Source organism: Dipodomys merriami, unplaced genomic scaffold, assembly GCF_024711535.1.
Source record: "Dipodomys merriami isolate MVZ:Mamm:240054 unplaced genomic scaffold, mDipMer1.0.p SCAF_25, whole genome shotgun sequence".
NCBI classification, from domain to species: domain Eukaryota; kingdom Metazoa; phylum Chordata; class Mammalia; order Rodentia; family Heteromyidae; genus Dipodomys; species Dipodomys merriami.
This window is the reverse complement of record NW_027203937.1, coordinates 8,892,855-8,916,544: the sequence shown is the minus strand read 5'-3', so window position 1 is coordinate 8,916,544 and position 23,690 is coordinate 8,892,855. Positions and strand designations below refer to the sequence as shown.

Genomic DNA, 23,690 nt, shown 5'->3' with positions numbered 1-23,690 from the left:
TTACTGATAATGTGCAGTTATTTGTTCCAATGTCTGCCTCAGCCTTGAGGGAATACTGTCCTTCAACTCTATTTTTCTAAACTCCAGGGCAGAGTTACACATAGGAAATGTCTACTCTGCAGAAGGGAAGAAAAACAAGGGCTTATTGCTCTCATTTCCCCAGTTGTGCTGAAAAGAATACTAGATGCTCTGTCTACTTTAAAGGACTGTTTAAGAGTTTATTTATTTTGCTGGTCCCATGATTTGAATTCAGGCCCCTGAGCTTGTTCAGCTTACTTGCTCACAGCTTACCAATCTTTTTTTCTTTTTCTTTTTTTCCAGTTGTGATAGGACTTGACCTGAGGGCCAGGGCCCTGTCCTGAGTTCACTGGAGCTCTTTTGCTCAAGGCTAAGACTCTACCACTTTGGGCCATAGCACCACTTCTGGTTTTCTGGTGGTTAATTGGAGATAAGAGTCTCACAGACTTTTCTGCCCAGGCTGGCTTCCAACTGTGATCCTCAGATCTCAACCTCCTGAGTAGCTAGGATTACAGGTGTGAACCACCAGCACGCAGCCCCAGCCAACCTTTTCAATGGTTATTTTGGAGACAGTCTCATGGGCCTTACTACCCAGACTGGCTTTGGATCACCATCCTCTATATCTTAGCCTTGTGAGTAGCTAGGATTACAGACATAACCACCTGCACCCTGATTGTTGTATCTTATTTTTTGGTTCCAGGCCTTGGACTTGAACTCAGAGGCTAGGTGTTTTCCCTGAGCTTTATCCACTCAAGGCCAGCACTCTACTATTTAAGCCACAGTTCCACTTCCAGCTTTTGGGGTGGTTAAGTAGAGATAAGAGTCTCACGCACTTTCCTGCCACAGCTGGCTTTGAACTGCAATCCTCAGATCTCAGCCTCCTGAATAGCTGAGATTACAGGTGTGAGCCCGGTGCCTGGCTATTTTATTTTTCAATAAAACCTCCAAAGAGTTTCAGTACCTACATAAGCTCATTTTGGTGAAAGTAATCCTTGACTACTGAGAGCCTACTGCGGTACCCTGTCACCTAGAGACAACACGTGCTCCTAAGATCAAATAGGAACAAAGTTAAGTTAAATAGCAACAAAAAAGTTCAACAACTGTCGCCAACAGCTGAGTTCTTTAAGTCTTAGACAGAAGAGATGCATTAGTCCCTGGAGGGAAAAGTCAAGGACACTGAGCCCTAGGGAGAAAGGTACATGAGTTAGCAAGGCCTCAGATCTCCCTACCAGAGCTCAGTGGCTGCTGGCTTATGAGCAGAGAGCCCAGAGCTTGGAACTTGCCATGTAGCTGGCGTTGGTTCTGTGTGCAAAGGATTGCAGTGGCCCTTGGAGAGAAGACTGGCAGCCAAGCCTAAACAGGCAGCAGTTCCTAGGGTTCTATCTCAGATCCCTGGCACTGTCATGAGCAGCAGTTATATTGTCCATGTGTCTTGCACTACATTTGGTGCTTTTCATATATTTCCACATGTTTTCAATTATCTGTGAGGCTGGTATTTATTAATACTGTGCCTTTTTATGCATAATTATTGTGTATTGTACAAAGTGAAGTTAAAGGAAATCAAGGTGACCCCAAAGCAAACAGCCAGGCTCCAAATTCTAAAAGTATGTATCTTATCAAAACAATTCTAACAGTGGCACCAGTTACTCACACATGTAATCCTAGCTACTCAGGAGGCTGAGATTTAGAGGATCGTGGTTCAAAGCCACCCACAAGGGAAAAGTCTATGAGCTTCGGTTTCCAACTGATCAGCAAAAAGCAGGGTTGGGGATATGTCTCAAGTAGGAGAAAATCAGCTATGAGTAAGCAAGAACACAAGGTCTGCTGTTCAAATTCTTGTTCTGGCACAAATCAATCAATCAATCAATCAAATCTAACCTTAGAGTCAAAGAGATCAAGGTTTAAATCCTGACTATCTACTTTCTAAGTCCATGTTTTTGGGCATGTAGTAATTTTTCAGAGGACAAACTTCATCCCAGAATTGTGATGCTTGAAAAAAATTCCTGGAAACTTTGAGAACAGTGTTTAGACTTTCTTGTTTGTTTGTTTGTTTGTTTTTGCCAGTCCTGGTGCTTGAACTCTGGACCTGGGCACTGTCCCTGAGCCTCTCTGTGCTCAAGGCTAGCACTCTATCACTTGAGCCACAGTGCTACTTCCAGCTTTTTCTGAGTAGTTTATTGGAGATAAGAGTCTCACAAACTTCCCTGCCCAGTCTGGCTTTGAACCATGATCATCAGATCTCAGCCTCCTGAGTAGCTAGGATTACAGGTGTGAGTCACCAGCACCCTGCTTGTACTTGGACTCTTAATGACCCAAACTCCTTACTTAATATCACAAGGATTCCACCATCTGGTGGCCTGTATGATCAGCCTCATTGATCTCTGCCTCCTCAGAGCCTATACCAGGCTCACTGATTATCTTCAGTTACTTCAGCCTGCCTCCACACCGCCCCTCCTATGCCCCCTCCTCTCCTCCCCCCACCCCCCTCCCCGGCCAGCCCCAGCCCTTCTAACTTTCACTTCTCCTTTTGGCCTCAGCTAAAGCAGCACACTCTCTAGGACGCTTCTCTTGACCTGAGAAGAAAGTTTGGTCCTCCTCTGGTATGTGTTCCCACAATCCATTCCTCCTCCTCCTCTCCTTTGGTAATATTCACATACATTTCTAGAGCTGTTTATATCTGTTTATAGTTCACCTCCATCCCTCTGCAGCTCCACACTATTTCCGCACACACAGTCATGACAGCAGCAGGAGAGAGATGAAGTGTCACCTGAACCCTGATCCCGGCCCTTCCCCGTCATCACTGTTGTCAGCATCGTCATCTTGCTGTATATTAGTAAGTCAGTTCATCTTACCGGAACCATATGGGGTGGAAATTGTTGGCATTCCTGACTTGACAAATGAGCATGTTGAAACACAAGCAAAGTTAAGTGAGAATTCCCACCACCCATAACTAGTGAAGCTCAGATTCAAACCCAAGCATCTCACTCACGCATGCAAGGCCCTTAACTATTACTACCCAGGAGTGACAGGAGTGTGCAAGAAAGATGTGATGAGGGACACGTGCTCAAGAAAGGCAATTCCCCTCTTCCTTCTGCCTTCAAACTCAAACTCCTCTACCTGACTAGCTATAGGGATTGAAGTAAGAATCGAGGCGGACCCCTGGTAAATCTCAGGGACATAGTATGTCAGCACTTTCTGTTCAATGTGAAAAAAGAATTCAGGGATGGCTGTAGGAATCTCTGGAGCCGTAATATTCACATGCATTTCTAGAGCTCAGGCTCAGGCCTGACCCCTTTCATGAGCCAGTTACAAACAGCAACTGCAGGACTCAGCTGCATTTTTCTCCCAGGCTTAGAAGATTTTGCACACATTTATTTCGACATCTCTGTAAGATGTCAAGGTATTAAAGCAAGAAATCTAAAGGTGAATTGACGGAAAAACCTGAGATTCAGGGCTCCTAAGAGAAGGTTACCAATACTTAACTTAGGAACCTTTCTCAAAGAAAGAAAAAGGAAGGGCTGGGAAGGTGGCTCAGTGGTAGAGCGCTTGCCTTGCATGCCTGAGGCCCTGGGTTTGATTCCCCAGCACCACATAAGCAAAGAATAAAAAGCTGGAAGTGGTGCTGTGGCTCAAGTGGTAGAGCGCTAGCCTTGAGCTGAAGAGCTGAGGGACAGCGCCCAGGCCCAGAGTTCAGGCCCCACGACCGGACCCAAAAAAAAAAAAAAAAATTAAAAAAAAAAATATATATATGGGGGGAAAAAAAAGAAATGTTGAAAGAAGCAACATTGATCAAGATGCACTGTATTCATAAACTGCTTTGTTGACTGGCAACTCCTTTGTAACAACTACTTAAAGATATTAAAAATGTATAAAAAAGAGAAAATAACAATAAATAAAAATTTAAAAAGGAAATGTACTTAAATGCTTTACAGTTTCTGTTTAGTTTATTTCTTTTTGGGGCCAATTGAACCTGGGCCTCATGGCTAGTCACTGCTTTACCACTAAGTACTTTTTAAATGAACCCTTAGAGGGAAATGTGTCTGTTCTCTTGAAAGCTGCAGGCTCTCTCTGGCTAAGGGAGGGACTGTAAACTCCAGGTTAGCTGCTGTGGTTTCTGTTCTGTTTCGAGTAGAAAACACATTGCGGACAGAGAAGCTCACTAGGTTCTCTGCAAACCATGCTTTGAGGAAGCGCTTCTGCTTGGTCCATGGTGTAAGAACCCACATATTACCAATTCTTGTGTGAGGAGACAGAATCCTGGGAGATTCTGTCATAACCAGTCTTCAGGCTAAGATACACATCCAGTTCCATGTGGCTTGAAAGCAAGACTCCTTCAGATCAAGAAAGCTGCTGCTTCGTGTCTTACGGACTAACAGGGTCACTGCACCCATCATGAGGGCTGGGGGCGCTTGTGAACAGATCCTGAGCCGTTATATATACATGTTCTAGAATCCTCTTGCTCTTGAAATATCACTCCACAGTGATGGAGCCACACATTGATTCCAGATCAGACGCTGCTCCTCACTGCACTACCAGTGCAGGTCCCTCTGAAAGCTAGACTCGGACATCCCCATCCCATAATACTACTCCTACAGTTTGCACCCACTTTTCTGCCCAGGCTGGCCTTAAACTGCGGTCTCCTAGGTAATCAGGTCATAGGAGTGAGTCACTAGCTCCTGGCATATAAATAATTTTTAAGTAGCCTTATAAAACAAACAACTATCTTCACTTCCCTTGCCCTCTCAGCCTAATAGATAAAGCCAGAGACAAATTCTCTACCCTACTTTGACATCCAGCTCTGTCCCCAAAATATTTGTCCTTATTTAAGACTTGGGTCCTTTTCTGTTACAGGGCCTCATCTTTGCAAATGCCAAGGGCCCATTTCAAAAGAGCATGTGGCACCAAGTTCATGAGGTTGAAACCTGCATTTGTTAAAAAGCTATGTAGGGGCTGGGAAGGTGGCTTAGTGATAGAGTGCTTGCCTAGCATGCATGAAGCCCTGGGTTCCATTCCTTAGTACCACATACACAGAAAAAGCCATAAGTGGCACTGTGGCTCAAGTGTTAGAGCACTAGCCTTGAGCAAAAGAACCTCAGGGACAGTGCCCAGACCCTGAGTTCAAGCTCCAGGACTAGAAAAAAAAAATAACAATAAAATGTAGGGGTCATATTGGAAGCTCTACACTGAATTGCTTGAGAGGTAAATAAAATATTAAGATGCAAAGTATGCCTTTTAAAATATAATAATCAAATGGAAATTTTCAAATCATTTTGACAAGTTATATATGCCAAGTGCAGGCAGTACAGACAAAAAGGAAAATAAAACATCATCTCTAGTCATTTTTCCTGCCTACACCTCCTCTTGGGTATAATTACAGTTTACATTCTGGCAAACATCTTTCTAGTCATTTGATTCATCTATCCTTATGTCTGTGTATATTTTATTATGAATGTCTGAATTTAAAAACAACAGCATAGCATTATATAGTTGTTTTCATTTGTTTTGTTTTCTAGCGTGGTATTTTACCAAAACCTCAAATCAGAGCTCATGCTCTTCAAATAGAGCCAGCTACTATAAACTGGTAATATTCACTCTCAAGATCTAACTACTCAAGAGAGGAGAGCATGTCGGAAGGCTGGCTTTGAGAAATATTATTATAACCCAGTCGTAGAGATTTTAAAAGTTCCAAAAATTCCAATGATGAAAAACTGGGTAACCTTGTTGAATCCAGAACTTAGCAAAGCTGACAATTCTTTCCTCCTTCACTTCTAGAGTTCCATGTAACGTTCATGCTCAATATAACCTGTGAAGTCAGGACTGACAGGTAGGATGGCCAGATATGGAAGACAAAAAAAAAGAGTGGTGAAGAGCCAGGAAGGTCAATTGAACCCAATAGTTCACTTTCAGAAAACAACAAATTAATTTTGTTTCAAATATTGCATGAGACAGATGAATATTTTTTTTGTTTTTTGGTTTTTTTTGGGTCCGGTCGTGGGGCCTTAACTCTGGGCCTGGGCGCTGTCCCTCAGCTCTTCAGCTCAAGGCTAGCGCTCTACCACTTGAGCCACAGCACCACTTCCAGCTTTTTTCTTTTTGCTTATGTGGTGCTGAGGAATCGAACCCAGGGCCTCATGCATGCAAGGCAAGCACTCTACCACTGAGCCACCTTCCCAGCCCCCAGATGAATATTTTTTGTGTCCTCATACTAGGCAAGTGTTCTGTTTCTGAGTATATGCAGGTCACCAATATGAATAATATTTTAGGGTATGTGTGACCAAATAGCATATGGGCATGCTTCTACTTAAAAAAAATGATTTGATGTCTATCTGAAAATTCAAAGTTAATTGACGACAGTACGTTTTCCCTACTGAGGGAAAGTCTGTATAAGGAAGCAAAACAAACACACCCACTTAGAGCTGTGGAGGAAGGGGCTGAAGCATAACAAGCAAGGTATCTGATTATTTTTTTAAAGGCAAAGAGAAGGCTAACAAGTTCCACAATAAAATTTTAGGGCAGTTTTGTTTGTTTGTTTGTTTGTTTGTTTTGGGGGGGAGTCCTTTAGAGTCTGGGCCAGGCAGAGGTCAAATTAACCAGGCTTTGCAGGCAAGGCCCTCCTTCTTCGATAATCCCAGAGCACCATGGATCTTCCTCCAAATTCCCTCCTTTGTATGTGTCTGCCTGGTGAAGATGGATGTGCGCTCCATGCAGGTTGTCTCCACTCTCCTTAAGCACATGCCCACAATGCACTCGTAGCCCACTGCTGTGTTCAATTAGTTTACATTGACTTGAAAGCTTTTGATCCATCTTTCACTCTAACAAGGTTCTGTCCCAGGAAGCTCATTATTGCTTAATTACTAGGAGGCAATTACTAACCATTACTATAATCAACTGCTGCAAGCGGACTTGCTTTACATCAGCTGCTAATCTCATGTTATCGCAGGTTAATTATTCTGCTTGGCCACGGATGTCAAACACCCACCTGTGCTCCAGCTGCTCCCCAGTCACTAGGGTATAAACTCTAGCACTTGGGTCTATGGCCATTTGTAGTTTACAAAAATGATGTCACGCATGATTTATCTTGACCTCCCAACATCTTCAAGATGGAATTCCTAGCATTCATTATGCAGGTAACGAAGCTGAGGCTGAAGTAATGAAGCGACCCCCCCCTAAGTCACACACTGGTGAGTCCTAGGCTGGCTATCTTGGCCAGGTAGAAGTTCTCTTTGCCAGAGCACACTTCTTGTCTTCTCCAATTTCTGGGTATCTGGATCATGATTTAAACACACAATATGCCGGGGATGGTGTTAAATGTCTTCCATATGGGGTCTTCACATTTTTAATAGCCCATTGGATTGGGACTATGATTTCCACTTTACAGATAAGGAAGTTGAGACTCTGAGAGGTTAATTTATTAAATATCAGGTAATAAGTAAAAAAAAGACTGGCTTCAAAATATAAATCTTTCCTTTTCATTCTTTTTTTTTTGGTTTTGGTGGGGAAGGGGACACTGCTGCGGTCAGAACTCAGGGCCTTGCCACAACTAAGCTTGGCTTTTTTACTGGTTATTTTTTGGAGATGGGGGGTCTACCAAACTTTTCTGCCTGAGATGGCCATGAACTGTCATCCTTTGGATCTCAACCTCCTGAGCAGCTAAGGTGACAGATATGAGTTATTGAGACCTGACTTATAAACCCTAGGTCTTTCTGGAAAGAAATTCTGTTGGAACACTGTCCTTAAACAATGAATTCTAGCTGGATTCAAGGTTTGAATTTTTTTTAATTTTTATTGTGAACATACTGTACAGAGGGGTTACAATTACATGGGCAAGATAATGAGTACATTTCTTATCAAGCATTGCAGCCTCCTCCTTTGTTTACCCTTCACATCCCTTCCCAGCCTCCCCCCACCCCCCAATCCTCTCCCGCCCCCACCAAAGTTGTAAAGTTCGTTTTCGACATGACAACTTGAACTTCTCATTGTTGCAACAGGTAAGGTTTGAATTTTTTAAGCATGAAAATTCTAAAACACATAACATATATGTGTATGTACCTATGTATAAATAGGTACATATATATATATATATATATATAATCTTAAATGGGGAAGCTAAGAGTTATTCAAATTCAAGGCTATATTATAAAATAAAAAGATGAACAAGTTTGATCTTTTTTAAATTCTACATGCTGAAATAAAAATCAATAACTGTCCAAATATCTACAATACAAATAGAAAAGTCTAATTCCGTTGGATGCATGAAGAACCCCTACAAGCCAGGTATGTTGGCACACACTGCTAAAAGCCCAGGACAGAACAGGCTGAGGCAAGAGGATTGCAAATTCAAGTCCAGTCGAGGCTTTATAGCAAGACCTCCCTCCAAAACTAATAACAAAAAAGGAATTCCTACAGATGAATAAGAAATCCAACAGCCCAAATTTTAAAAATGGATGACAGACATGACCAAAGAGTTCACAAGAAAGAAAATAAAGGAAAGAAGTAGACTTAGCACTTACACAGCTTTAGAAATGATCATAAGGGTAAATTCAATCCAAAATAGTTTATAAATTACAATTTAAATTCATAACAGTGTCTAAATTATAACACTAATGAAAACTAGATTGAATATGTAACAAAAAGCCATTTTTTCCAATTCAGACTGGCAAAGGTCATCTGTATTAGAGACAGTATAGAAACTTTGTATGGTAGTAGTGGAAAGCTAAGCAATGGCTTTATGAGAAAGAATATTGATTTAAAACTTAAAATGCTATTACAGACTCTCCACACTCCCAGGAATCCATATCATAAATTTACACTGGACCCACTACAATGACACATGGAGTAGGATATTCGTAACAACAATACTATATTTATGAGAGCAATTATAAAAGCCTTAAAGTCCACCAGCAGAAAAATGGTTACATAGGTTATAGCAACTGCATACAAACCCCACCCAGCCTGCTGCAGACATCTGCAAGACGTAGGAGGTGAAAGAAGAAGGTAGAAAATGGAGTATAGCATTTTAAAAGGGTGGGCGGGCATATGGTTCTGCAGCTGTATATGCATAAAGTATCTTGAGAATGACATGGAAGAGGTAGCAGTAGCAGTCAGCCCTGCAGGGACTGTGAGGGTTAGCACTTTCTAGGAAAGAACATGGCCTCTAACTCTGCCCTCCTTGTCAGCCGTAGTAGTGCTTGAAATGCATAGTTTTCTGACTACAATGAGAAAGCCTCTTCCCCCAAAAAGCTGGTGTGCTGTTTCTCTCTTTCTTTCTCTCAGTGCGCCCAGCTGTGTGCCTTCATGAAACCAGGATCTAAGGAAGAAAGGTCTCACTCAAACCCTGGAGCTGCCTTTTGCAGGTCATTGTGCACACTGATGCTTTCTCTGTTAAGCCATACCACAGCCCAACAGTTCTTACAAGGAAGATTTCGTTCTTTTAGACCAACATCCTTCAACACCAAGTACCCATTGTATGAAAGCCAAAACCAGGGGATCAAACAATAGTTCATTTGTGGCACTATAAAAACAAAACTCTCACACATTGGGACAGCTTAGAAATTAATCTCACTGCACTGACACAGAATCTGTTCCAAAGGAACCAGTATTTTCCTCCCCCACTTTACAAAGATGAGATTTGAAACCAAGACGTTCTAGGCAAATAGGCAAGTGTGTATAAGTCGCAATACACAGGTCCCCTGACTCTAAATCCAAGCCATTGCCAAGACAAATAAGGTCTGTGAAATAAATCCCTACTGGGCAAGGCCACCAAGATAATCACCAGTGATTACTGGCATGAATCCATGCCATAGATCAGAGGAGGAAGAAGGGTTGGTTTCAGCAGTAATGAGAATTGAACTCAGGGCTTAGGGCTTGCTAGCCAGGTGTTCTACCACTTGAACCTCATCTCCAGTCCCTTTTTGCATTGCTTATTTTTTCTAGATAAGTTCTCATTTTATGTTCATGCTGGCCCTGGGTTCTGATACTCCTAATTGTACTGCCCTGATTCACTAGGGATGACATATATGTGCCACTGTGCCCAGCCATTGTGCTTCTCCCATAGTTAGGGTGACCAGCACAGGCTGCCCCCAGCCATTGAATGAAACAGACTATTACCAACTTTGTTTTGCCCAGGCTTGCCTGGAACTATGATCCCTCATTTCTGCCTCCCTAATAACCAGGATTATAGGCTTGAGCCGCCAGAAAGTTTTTTTGTTGTTTTTTTGGTTTGTGTGTGTGTGTGTGTTTTGTTGGTCATGGGCTTGAACTCTGTCCTTCAGCTCTTCAGCTCATGGCAAGCACTCTACCACTTAAGCCACACAACTTCCATTTTTCTGGTGGTTAATTGGAGATAAGAGTCTCACGGACTTTCCTGCCTGTACTGGCTTTGAATAGCGATCCTCAGATCTCAGTCTCCTGAGTAGTTAGGATTACAGGCGTGAACCACAGGTGCCTGGCATCAACATTGTATGAGTCAGGATTCTCCAGAAAGATAGAACCAATAGGCTATTTAGAAGTATATAGAAGGAAATGTGTTATTAGGGATTGGCTTGTGTTATAGAGACTGAAAAGTTCTATGATCTGCCTATAAGTTGGAGGCCCAGGGGAATGGATGGTAGAAGTCCGGCCCCAACCCAAGCTCCTGAGAACCAGGGAAGCCAGTGGGATAAGTCTCAATCTGAGTTCGAAGTCTTGAGAATTGAGAGTTGATGGCGGAAGTCCCAGTGGTGAAGCCCTCAGAAGCAGGAATACTGAAGTTCAAGAAAAATAGAGGATTGTCCCAGGTCAAAGGGAAAGAAACTCCATCCTTTGTCTACCTGTTTGTTTTTAAGAAATGCAAAGGAAAAAATCCAAAAGCAGGCCTGAGATCTCCACAATATTATTTCCAAAACTCAAGACAAAGCATTTTGTCCCTTTTTTTTTTTTTTTTGGTCAATCGTGGGGCTTGAACTCTGGGCCTGGTTGCTGTCCCTCAGCTCTTCAGCTCAAGGCTAGTGCTCTACCACTTGAGCCACAGTGCCACTTCCGGCTTTTTTCTTTTTGCTTATGTGGTGTTGAGAAATCGAACCCAGGGCCTCATGCATGCGAGGCAAGCACTCTACCACTAAGCCAACTTCCCAGCCCTGTCCCTTATATATTACATTTTCTATATTCCTATCTCCTAACAATGGAAAATAGATTTGAGGTTCCAAATGTGTAAGAAAGAAGAACATTAGTCCACAAAATAGCGTTTGCCGTTAGTGAAATTCCCTCTCAGCACTTGGGCCTGCTATCATGGGAGGCTGGTCCTCAGCATCCTCATCTTGTGCACAAATCTAGTTTTCCACCCTCTGGTGGGAAGAGAAGGGAGGGGCTGCAGCTTGGGATCCAAGGACTCCCACCCACTCCGTTAACTCCCCAGGCAGAGCTAATTAGTTTTGTACTATAGCAGGTGCTTGTCAGAGACTTGCATGCATCTGGAAATACGGGTATTTTGTTTCCTGGAGAAAGAAAAGATGCCATCCCTCCATTAATCCCTCTCTAGGATGGGGAGCTTCTTTCTGTCTGCAAAACAAATTTGTTGATCAGTCATTTTTTTTTTTAAGGCCTTTCCAGACCCAACTTGCCGTTTCCATCTTTGGCACAAGCAGGCAAGCTCCCTCTGTCTTTCCTCCTCAACAATGACCAATAAATACCATGGCAAAGAGCTTTGGGGTTTTGCCCCCTGTGCCCTGCAGTATGTGTTCTCTAAATCAGAGCCTGTAGCTAATCTTTCCTCTGCAGAGGCCTTCCTGTGTGTGTTTAGCTCGACAGGAAGGGCTTCTTTATCAGCCTCTCCAGGCTCCTCCCCAGGAGCTGAGTGCACAATGCAAACCAGGCCAAGCAGCCAGAGGTCAGGGCCAAGGCCCAGAACCAGGCTCAAATGTTTCCCCTGAGAGTTCTGTGCCTACAGCCAGCGACTAAAGGCCTCACAAGGACAACATGTCTTTCCTTAAGGGCAGGCTGGTTCAAAGATTCCCTGTTTGCTGGAGGAAAGACAAATTGTAAAAGGAAAAGTAGGAGTCTTTGTGCTCTGGGACCCAAATAAAACACAGGATGAGGATAAAATAAACCCTAAATTTGTCTCCCTCAGAGGATTAGGTGTGCCCCAGAAGTACAGATGTGTTACACACACCGGCCCATTTCATCTTGGCATGGTCCTGATGGGCAGGAATTTAGAGACATTATAAATTTTGACATCTAACAGAGCACTTCCAGGTTGCTAAGTGCTTTCTGCATCTTATCTATATCCTAGCAAATTTGTATGGAGAAATTTAGGATACAAATTCACCCTCAACGTGTCCCCCAGCAAAGAGAGAGACAGACAGAACAAGAGAGAGAATACCCAAAACCATCTGCCAGCAATGTGTGAGAAATGTAACATGAATGCCTCCTCTGTTGCCACCATGGCTCAGGCCCTAGTCAGGTCTCACCAGCAGACTACGACAGACTCCTAACGAGGCTTCCTGTGTTCCCCCCAAAGCACCTACTAATACACAGCCTTAATTGCCAAGTTTAAATTCCTTAGGTGAGTGTAACAGGGCTCTTTATAATCAGAACAAAATTCACCTCTCCACCCTCCCCCCAACACACACATGAACCACATGTACATTAAACTTTACTACTTAGATTTTTTTTCCCCCTCTTCTCCAAATACCGCATGTCCTTTTAGGTTTTCCCATCACATATGTTCTTCCTCCTCCCTAGCATGTCCTTTCTGCTGAAGAATGCATTCTTAACTTTCAAGAAGCAGATCAGATGCCCCCTCATCTATAATTTGTTCCCAAATCCCACACACAGAGAATGAATGTCATCTTGCTCTATCCTCCCCAAAGCCCTATGTAAATAGTAAAACCCAGTATGAGTGTTACATTATAATTATTCAGCTTTTTTAAACTCTGAGTTCCTCCAGCTAGTATTCAATAAGCATCTATTAGAAAAAAAATGAGTGAGATTGGGAGACATTTTAAAGCTAAAATATGCAGGACCTTTCAAAAAGTTCTAGATTTCAGAAAGCCTAGGAAATCAAGACTTCAAGTAAACAGGGTAAGTTTAAGAGCTGGATGGAAGATGAAGTGGGTAAAAAATCACCAACAAATGGAATAAAAGGAAAATCCAAAATAAAAATCCTGGGATTCTTTTTTAATCCCAGGAACAATATGCCCAATGACCAGAACTGAGATTCAAATCTCTTTTAAGATAAACAGTTACTGGTATTTAATCTGTCAAGGTAGGAATGCAATCTAAACCTTAGTGAGGTACAAAGAACACAGCTTCCCTTAATAACCAGTTTTCAACATCCATCAAAAGCATTAACAAGGTCCATACTTTGACTCAGCGATTCTGCTTCTAGGAATTTTCTGAAGAAATAATTTCCAATAACTTATTCATGAGAAAGTTGATTTCAGTATGACACTAGACCCGCCCCCCGCCCCCCGACCAAGGTACAGATGCATAGAGTAAAATGTCTGTGCAACAATAGAGAACAAGTCACACTAATAGAGCCACATGATGTAACATTCTGAAATATGACCCAGGAAAGCATACATTTTAAAAATCCTCAGCTCTGGATGGTGAGATTATGGATAATTTATTGTTTATACATCCCTAAATCTTCTCCAATAAACTTGGCTTATCTAGAAACAATGCACATTCTTAAAGTATCAAAGGGACTGAATACTGGGTAAAGAATCCCAGGGCCAGGTGCACGTGTATGATACTGATGGCTGTCCACATCCAATAGGCTTTTCTAGAAATTCTGTCATGATCTCACCAATTGCTATTAACAAAATTTGGACTTTCCATGCAATGAGTTCAGTGCTGGAAATTCACTTTAAGGATAGAACTGAAAAAAAAAATTCAAAGTACTGAGTATAATGCATATTACCTCTTATCTAAAACAGTAGAGAAATGGAAAAAACTCCCGTGTCCAAAGAAGGATAGCTCAGTATAAAACATCCACACTATGGAATGTAGGGCAGCAGTTAGAAATGCCGAGTATGAAAACTATGTCGAAATATGAAATAATGTTGACAATAAATTATAACATGAAATGAATATACAAAGCTGCATTTGTTAGGACTGCTGCAGTAAAAAAAAAAAAATCATCATCTATGGAAAGAGAATTTCAAAAGGAAAACCAGGTTAGGATTTAGGGAATTCCAGGAAGCTTGTATATTTTGTTTTGTTTTTAAAACATTGTTTTACACTTTACATATACCATTTTTTCAAGCTCAACAGAGAAGAAACTAAATTGCCATTAGAGACGCTTTGGCCATCAGCATTTGAGTGCTCTATCTCATTTGCCTACATACCGAGTAGTTTTGCCTTGTTTTTATCATCACTGTTGTCAATTTTTTAAAAGTTCTTACAAAATAATTCCCATGTTTAGAACTCACATAACTTTACCCTTGAGTCCTAAGTGAAAAACATTGCTGATTTTGTTCAAGATCTATAAAAAGACCTCATAGAATGTCTGTTTTTAAGGAAAGAAGTATCAATGTGACAAAATAGATGGATCATTATACTGTTAAGTTCCTATATTAGTAGCCATAAGCCAAGAGCTTAAAAGTACTGTGTTACCAAAGCTGATGTAACTGAAAATCAGGACGGATTGTGCTAGCCTTTGAAAACAGAAAGATACAGTCATGTATTAAGTTTTCAGATCAGAAAAGGCCTTAAAGGGACAAATCCAGTGAGTGTGCATGCACACTACTGTGCACACGCACTCATGCACATGGATGTGCAATACTAGAGCCTCACACTCTTATTTGGCTTTTTTGCGCAAGGCTGGCACTTGAGTCACAGCTCTACTTCTGGCTTTTTTGTTGTTAATTGGAGACAAGAGTCTTACAGACTTTCCTGACTGAACTGGCTTTGAACAGAGATCTTCAGGTTTCAGCCTCTAGAGTAGGTAACATGGCAGGTGTGAACCACCAATGCTTCTGATTTTGCTACTTAACTGGAGACAAGAGTTTTTTTTTTATTTGCCTGATCAGGTTGGCTTTGAACCATGATCTTCAGATCTCAGCTTTCTGAGTAGCTAAGATCACAGGCATGAGCAAATAGAGATTTTTAACTATATTTACCTTATAGGGTTAATGTACAGGACAAAGGAAATAATACAATATAGCACAATGAAGGGAGTACTCAATTGATGTTACATGCTATCACAGTTATTGTTACTGTTGGAAAAAGTTCAAATACCTTAGCAGAATTTATAGAGCATCAGTAACCCAGCCCCTGCACATTTTCTAGCTTTGTTTCTTATGACCTTCATATTACAACCACCACTACTGTGATCACAAGCTGTACAAAGCTCACAGAGTGGGGACTACAGATAAGTTCATCCCCACTGCTTACTTCCAAAGCCCTCTCCTCTCACTGGCTGGATAGCAACATGATCTCAGAACTCCCTCCCATATGCGAGAGTCATTCCCTCTACTGTACCTCTCCAGGTTATGCAGAAGTGTTTTCCATAGATGTTTCATTATGTTCCTTGGTTTTTGTATCTTGTTTCTCCCCCCGGCCATAAGGGCATAGGCTCCTGAATTACTACTGTTAGATCTGATTCTAATATTTATTAAATAAATGCAAGGAAAAAGCTGATTAATAAAACCAAAGTCTTGGGGTGCTTTAAAAATTGTTATTGTTATTATTAAGGTGATATACAGAGGGGACATCGTTTCATCAGACAGGTAACGAGCACATTTCTTTTTGCGCAATGTCACCCCTTCCTTTGCTCTCTCCCAGTTTCTTCTTGTTCCCACCCACAATTATATAGCTAATTTTTAACATAGTATATACTTACAAAATAAAGATGCTAAACACCAGGGAAAGGAAATCAAATCCCCAAATACTTTGTTCCAAAGTAGACCTAATTGCCAAAGAAAAGAGACAATTATAATTTCCCTAGAAAAAGTCAAACTTAGTCAGTCATAAGGCAGTAACTTTGCGTTGGGGAAAGTGGAACAGAAATGAACTTAAAAATGGTTCTAAAGGGCTGGGAAGGTGGCTCAGTGGTAGAGCACTTGCCTTGCATGCATGAGGCCCTGGGTTCGATTCCTCAGCACCACATAAACAAGAAGAAAAAAGCTGGAAGTGGCACACTGTGGCTCAAGTGGTAGAGCACTAGCCTTGAGCTGAAGAGCTGAGGGACAGCACTCAGGTCCAGAGTTCAGGCCCCACGACCGGACCAAAAAAAAAAAAAATGGTTCTAAAACTTGCTGATAGTATTCACTGAATGACTTAATGGTGGGTTGTTTTTAACTTTTCTTCATAAACAAAAAATATAGTTGGGCACTGGTGGCTCACTCCTTTAATCAGGAAGCTGAGATCTAAGGATCACAGTTCCAAGGCCAGCCCAGGCAGAAAAGTTGAGACTCTCATCTCCAATATATAAATCACCAGAAAACTAAAAGTGGAGTTGTGCCTCAAAGTGGTAGAGCACTGGCCTTGAGAAAAAGAGCTCAGGCACAACACCCAGGCCCTGAGTTCAAGCCCCACAACTGACAAAAAAAATCTGCTAGACACAGACTAACTCACATTTTGTACATTTTCAAAATAGACTTAGTCCTCAACAATCACGAGACTTAAGTGTTAGCCTATTTTGCAGATGAGAATAACATACTCATTCATCTCATGGCTTTATATTAACCACATACTATATACAACCACAGAGCAGGAACAAGAGGATAGAGTGAAGAATAAGCAGATGAGGTCCCTCCCCCCTCAATAGAACAATACATAGAAATATGTACTGATAGGTACTCATAGAGAATTAAAAAGAAATGAAGGGACTATTTTAGTCTGAGTTGTTAAAGAAGGTCTCTCTAAAATACTTAAGATGAGATTTGACTAACAGCAAGCCATACACCTAAAGATCAGAAGAAGGGCATTTTAGCTAAAAGATCAGCTAGCGCTACTAAGGCCCTACATGGAGAACACATTTGTGAAACCAGAAAAAGAAACACTGAAGCCAAGAACATTATCTAGGAAAAGCGGACTGAGAAACTGATATTGGGCAGGCCATATTGATGATGGAAAACCAGGGCAAGGAGCTTAAATTCCATTCTGTGTGCAATTGGAGGCCATCTGGGCAGGACTGTTAAGGATTGTGACACTAATGAATATTTTTAAAAGATTTGTCTGGTCCCTACAATGGAAGGTGCCCTAGTATGGGTACAAGTACAAATAAAGAGACTGGTAAGACGTAAAACACACTGGCATATGACAAATTATACAAACCTCTAGGCATTCACACACAGTGAGGCCAAAGGAGGACACTCTTAGGGGAGGAACACGAAGGCATAATGCCTATGTGCCTCTGATCATATAAAATAATATGTATCAAAATGAACTCTAGGAAATAGAAGCAAGAGGATTTTTTTTCCTTTGTTATTTTTCTTTTCTTTTTGTCTTCTTTGTCTTTGGGAGGGCACAGAAATGGAGAGAACAAATGCAGGAGTGGTACTCACTAGACAGTATGTTGAAAATGAACTTGTGGATGGAGATGGGCAGGGGAAAACTAGGAGAAAGAGAGGGAAGGGGCAAAATTGTCCAAAAAGAAATGTACCCACTACCTGACTCATATAACTGTAATCCCCCTGTACATCACCTTTATAACTACAAAAAGAAATTGGGGGGGGGTTCCGGTCGTGGGGCCTGAACTCTGGGCCTGGGCGCTGTCCCTCAGCTCTTCAGCTCAAGGCTAGCGCTCTACCACTTGAGCCACAGCACCACTTCTGGCTTTTTTCTTTTTGCTTATGTGGTGCTGGGGAGTCGAACCCAGGGCCCTCAGGCATGCAAGGCAAGCGCTCTACCACTGAGCCACCTTCCCAGCCCCACAACAAAAAAATTTTTAAAGGAGAGAATGGTAAGAAGGCTTCTGCAGGTAGTCTAGTTGAGAAATAGTGTGGGCCAGACTAAGGTACAGGCAATGAGCAAAGAGAGAAGGCAAATTTATAAAGGTTTTGAAGATATAGAAGAGAGGATTTTCAGAAAGATTCAATGAGGTTGGGAAGGAAGAAATGAAAAATATGCCTAGTTACTTTGCTTTGAGCATGGAGGGAGGGTTAGGAACATGAGTGAGATAAGGAGACTTGGGGCTGATTCTGGAGTTCTCTTTTGGTCATGTTAAGTTTGAAATGCCTTATAGATACCTCTAGGGACTTAGAGTCTGAAATTCTAGGGAGACATGAGACAGATGATGATTAGCAAATAGATGTTACTTAAAGCCATTGGATTAGGGGAGAATAACCTTGCAGTTCATAACCAGAGAGACACAAGACCTTTTCAACTGTTTAGAGGCTCAGGGACACCTAAGGAAAGACTAGACATACAAAGAGACCCAGGAAGGTAAAGTGTCAAAGAAAACAATGATAGGCCTTGTCAAGTGGTACTGAGAGAAAAAGTAATATTTAAAGAAAGAAGTGGCCGTAGATTTAATAACATGAAGGTCATTGTCTAATACTGGCAGGATAGTCCTGGTGGATAATGGGAAATAATGAGAGTGAATGGGGAAAAGTCAGAGCCAAACTATGGACAATTTATAAATTTTAATCAAAAAGCAAATGGAGAAACTAAAAGCTAATGATAGGCAATGAATATATATATATGAAAATTTTTTAGTTTGCCAACATTTAAAAAACAAAATTAGAAAAAGGTTGACGAGTTTGGAGGAACTGGGTTTTTCTATTTTTTATTTTTTTATTTTTTTGGGTCCGGTCGTGGGGCCTCAACTCTGGGCCTGGGCGCTGTCCCTCAGCTCTTCAGCTCAAGGCTAGCACTCTACCACTTGAGCCACAGCACCACTTCCAGCTTTTTTTCTTTTTGCTTATGTGGTGCTGAGGAATCAAACCCAGGGCCTCATGCATGCAAGGCAAGTGCTCTACCACTGAGCCACCTTCCCAGCCCGGAACTGAGTTTTTCTTAGTTAAGAAATACTTGGGGGGCTGGGAAGGTGGCTCAGTGGTAGAGTGCTTGCCTTGCATGCATGAGGCCCTGGGTTCGATTCCTCAGCACCACATTAGCAGAAAAAGCTGCAAGTGGCACTGTGGCTCAAGTGGTAGACCAAAAAAAAAGAAATATTTGTCAGGGAAAATAACTATAATGGGAAAGAAAGGAAGGAAAGAAGGAAGGAAGGAAGGAAGGAAGGAAGGAAGGAAGGAAAGAAGAGACTTGATATGTTTATTTGCTACTAAGAATTATACATTGATGAGAACTAATTTAATAATGCAAAAAAGTCAGGGGCATACAAATTCTAAAGACCCTTAAGACTTAACAGAATTAACAATGTACCCAAACTTAAAATATGAAATAAAACTGATAGGTAGGAGGTCTGTTTCACCTGCTAAGCATTTCCTCTTCCCATCAGATTGTTGACTATAATATACACAAGCAGCATTGGCAAAAGATCCCAGTTCTGAGTTCTGAAGACAATCAGAACAGAACTGGAAAGAATCTTTGAAAAACCTGAGAGCACCAATGCAAATATACATCCCCTTCTTGATTTATGTGAGCAAGCTCTGTTGTTCCTCATACAGATTTCCATTACTGCATTGGCTCTCAAATGTCATTTCTGTTTGCACATCTAATAGAAGTCCTATTAGTTATAGAACATTCTGTTGTTACCCTTTATGTTCAGAGAGGGTTTGATGAGAAGATCGAGATTTGGAGGAAAAAAATAACATGTAAACAACCAATAGGGAGTGAATTTTCTAGTACTTAATAAAGTACTAAAAAGATTTTAAAAATAAGATTTATGTATTTGTGTTCAGCAGAACTAAAGATGAAAATCCAAGTACATGATTGCTTTACTTCTTTCTTATTTGTGTGGCTACCTCAGGTAGCAAGTGTCTCATCCTCTATGCTACATGGTGATACAACTCCACCCCCTCCCCGCCCCATCTTTCTGTAGCTTCCCATTGCCTCTTCTAGTTTGCTTCTTCATACTACTGGGCGATGAATATGTCTTCTCCTTCACAAAAACCTCTCCTGACTCTTCTCCAAGCCTTTATGATACTAGGTTGCAAGTGCCACACACATTTTTAGCTTTTGATCCCATTTGGCCTTGAAACTTTTCTCTGATTCAAATATCAGAGTTAGGGAAGAGTACTTTTCAGAAGAAAATTCAGTATGATCACTGGCCATTATTACTTTCAGAGGTAGCCTAATAGTGGAAAGTTCCAGACAGATTTTTCAGAACAAAAATATGGCTGTGTTCTACTGCATAACCTTGGATAAGTCACTCTCTGAGCCTTGGTTCCTAATCTAGAAAATGGAAATAATATTACCTACCTCAATAGCTTCTATGAGATACAAATGAGATATGTTTATAAAACACCTGCCATTGGTATCTTACACATAGTAAATGTTCCATAAATATCAATTCCCACTGGATGCCAGTGGCTCACGCCTATAATCCTAGCTACTCTGGAGGCTGAGATCTGGGGATTGTGATTCGAAGCCAGCCTGGGCAGGAAAGTCTATGAGACTCTTATCTCCACTTAACTATCAGAAAACTGGAAGTAAGCTGGGCACAAGTGGCTCACACCTGTAATCCTAGCTACTCAGATGGCTGAGATCTGAGAATCACAATTTAAAGCCAGCCCCAGCAGGCAAGTCCATGAGACTCTTATCTCCAATAAACCACCAGAAAACTGGAAATGTCGCCGTGGCTCAAGTGGTAGAGCACTTGCCTTGAGCAGAATAGCTCAGGCCCAGAGTTCAAGCCCCATGACCCACAAAAAATAATAATAATAATTCCCTCCCTCCTAATGATTTTGTGAAATGTCAGCTTTTTCTTTCTCCATTAAGATGTTCTAGAAGACGTGTGTCATATTTTACATTTTCCATGAAATTTTCCACAGTCTCAGACACACAGCTCAATACACTGTGCACTTAGTTAATCACATAATCATGTTGTTTGAGCTCAAATAAAAATAATAGCTGTAGGTATGCCTTCCAGTAGACATGGGTTTCCAAAATGCTGGCTCCAGGTAAACTACCTAAAACTTATCCAAAGAGTTTCTTTAAATTAAGTTGCTGGATCCCTTTCCTGAATATTCAGATTAAGAATGTCTGTTTCTCCAGGCACCGGTAGTTCACACTGGTAATCCTAATTACTCAGGAGGCTGAGATCTGAGGATCACGATTCAAAGCCAGCCTGGGCAGGAAAGCCCATGAAACTCTTATCTCCAATAAACCATCAGAAAACCGGAAGTGGCACAGTGGCTCAAGTGGTAGACCACTGGCCTTAAGCTGAAGAGCTCAGGGATAGAGCCCAGACCCAGAGTTCAAGCCCTATGACTGACCAAAAAAAAAAGTCTGTTTCACTAATGTTCACTAAGAAAAGGCTTCCAATTTTACTATAAGGTTCTACATAATGGCCATTTTCATTTATATTTTTGTTTTTGTAGTATTGGTAATCAAACCTAGAGTCTAGCTAGCATATTTTAGGACAGCATCTTAGCACTATGCTAAAACTATGCGAGCACTATGCTAGGTGTTTTTGTTTTTGAGACTGTTGATCAGCCTGGCTACCCTGGACTCCTAGAGGTAAGTGATTCTTCTGCTGCATCCTACCAAGTAGCTGGGATTACAGCCATGAACTACAATATACAATTAGGGTTTTTTGGAATAGGTCTATTTTTTTACTTGAGTAATAAGGCTTTTATGTATATTTGTTTTTTGCAGTCAAATTATCAGGTATGTTTAAAATCACTCCATATTTTAAAAATTTACATCTTATAACAACTATTATTCAGATACATTATCTGATGGATTATATTTTTAAACTCTAAAGGATCCTAATTCTATAATTTTTAAAGTTATAGATGTGCATATTTACAAACAAATATGAAGAAGTATGTGTTACAACTTTTTCCTTTTTGAGTAGTATATTGATCTAATTAAAGGTTAAAAATAAAAAAAATTAAAAAAAGAAAGTCTTCCAATTTTTACTTGGATTTTTTTCTATATACATTTCTGTATTGTTTAAATTCTTTATGTAAGTATGATTTGTTTAATGTTAAAACACTTTACTAGACTCTGGAGTGGTATCTATTCTATTGTGATTTCTTTCATCAGGAATGCAGTTGGTCTTTTTTTTTATAATTAAGCATAAAAGGAAGGAGGGGGTGACATTGTCCAAAAAAGAAATGTACTCATTAGTTATGAAGTGGTAACCCCTCTGTATAACAACATAATAATCACAATCAAATTATATTTTTAAAAATTAAGCAAAAATATCCCTTAGTTGAAACTGGGGAAATACGAATATGTTATATAGAGAATCACTTTGGTTTTTGTATTAAATCTAACAATTTGTATTAAATACAATTGTATTGTCTCAAACATCTGTATTCTTAGAAGACAGATGATGAAATGAGCATTTGGAATAGAGGGTTATACCTGCAACTTATTTCAAATGGTTCAGATATATATGTGTAAGTCATATGTATATATTATATGTGTGTATATGTATGTACATGTATATAATATATATATATAATGCATAATCTTTAGTAAACAAGGACAAATATTAACAATTGTCCAACATTTAACAGTTAATATTGGGACTGAAGATGAAAATATTCACAAGAGATTCTGGTGACAACCTGGGGCTTTTGGATTTTTTTTTTCCTTTTGTTGGTCATGGGGCTTGAACTCTGGGCCTGGGCACTGTCCTTCAGCTCTTCAGCTCAAGGCTAGAGCTCTACCACTTGAGCCATAGTGCCACTTCCTTCCAGTTTTCTGATGGTTAATTGGAGATAAGAGTTTCATGGACTTCCTTGCCTGGGCTGGCTTTGAACTGTGATCCTCAGATCTCAGCCTCCTGAGTAGCTAGGAGTCAGCCACCAGTGCCTGGCACAACCTGGTTTAATTACCACTGCTTTACCTAATCAGTTTATTTGTGGAATTATTCAAATAAGAATTCTGAAATGAATAATATGTTATATAAATACTCTGAAGTTAACAGTCCTTGAAGGAATCTTCCCCCCCCCCTCCCAGTCCTGGGGAACTCAGGGCCTGGGCACTGTCCCTGAGTTTCTTTTGCTCAAGACTAGTTCTCTACCTCTTGAGCCACAGGGTCACTTCTGGCTTTTTCTGTGTGTGTGGTACTGAGGAATCAAACCCAGGGCTTCATGCATGCTGGGCAAGCATTCTACCACTAAGCCTCATTCCCAGCCCCTTGAAGGACTCTGTGTCACCATCTCCATAAACCACTACATCATTCATAATAATGCATTTCACGTGGTGATTCCTTATGGCAAGAGCTCAGAAAAGGACAGACTAGAAATGTCATTTAATGAAAGGAGAGGGGTATCTAAGCACAAGGCTTGAGAACTGTACTTGACTCCTTGCTGCCCCATTTTCCAATACCTGCTGCATATTTACCAAACCAATTCTCTCCTCCCCTTCACTCCTGCCACATCGCTGGGATGGACTATAGCCTGTCTGCACTACTGGTACAAGCTGTAGTTGATCACTCAGTTCTCTGCTGCTGCTCAGCTAGGATTCATTTTCCAGAGCCTGGTAAGTAGTACATTCATTCTTCTGCCAAAAAAATCCTATAATGGCCACCCATGATTTTCAAAGTCAGCACTTCCCACTTTCTCTGGCCTTGTTTCTTACCTAACTCAGATTTCATCCCCTGGTAA

At 41.0% G+C, this 23,690-nt stretch overlaps 1 protein-coding gene across 4 annotated transcripts in view; it reads right to left on the bottom strand.

Annotated features, from left to right (window-relative positions):
• The window catches only part of Rab30 (RAB30, member RAS oncogene family), a 95,627-nt gene that overhangs the window by 28,424 nt on the left and 43,513 nt on the right, over window positions 1–23,690 (bottom strand). The gene's annotated exons all lie outside the window — the stretch shown is intronic.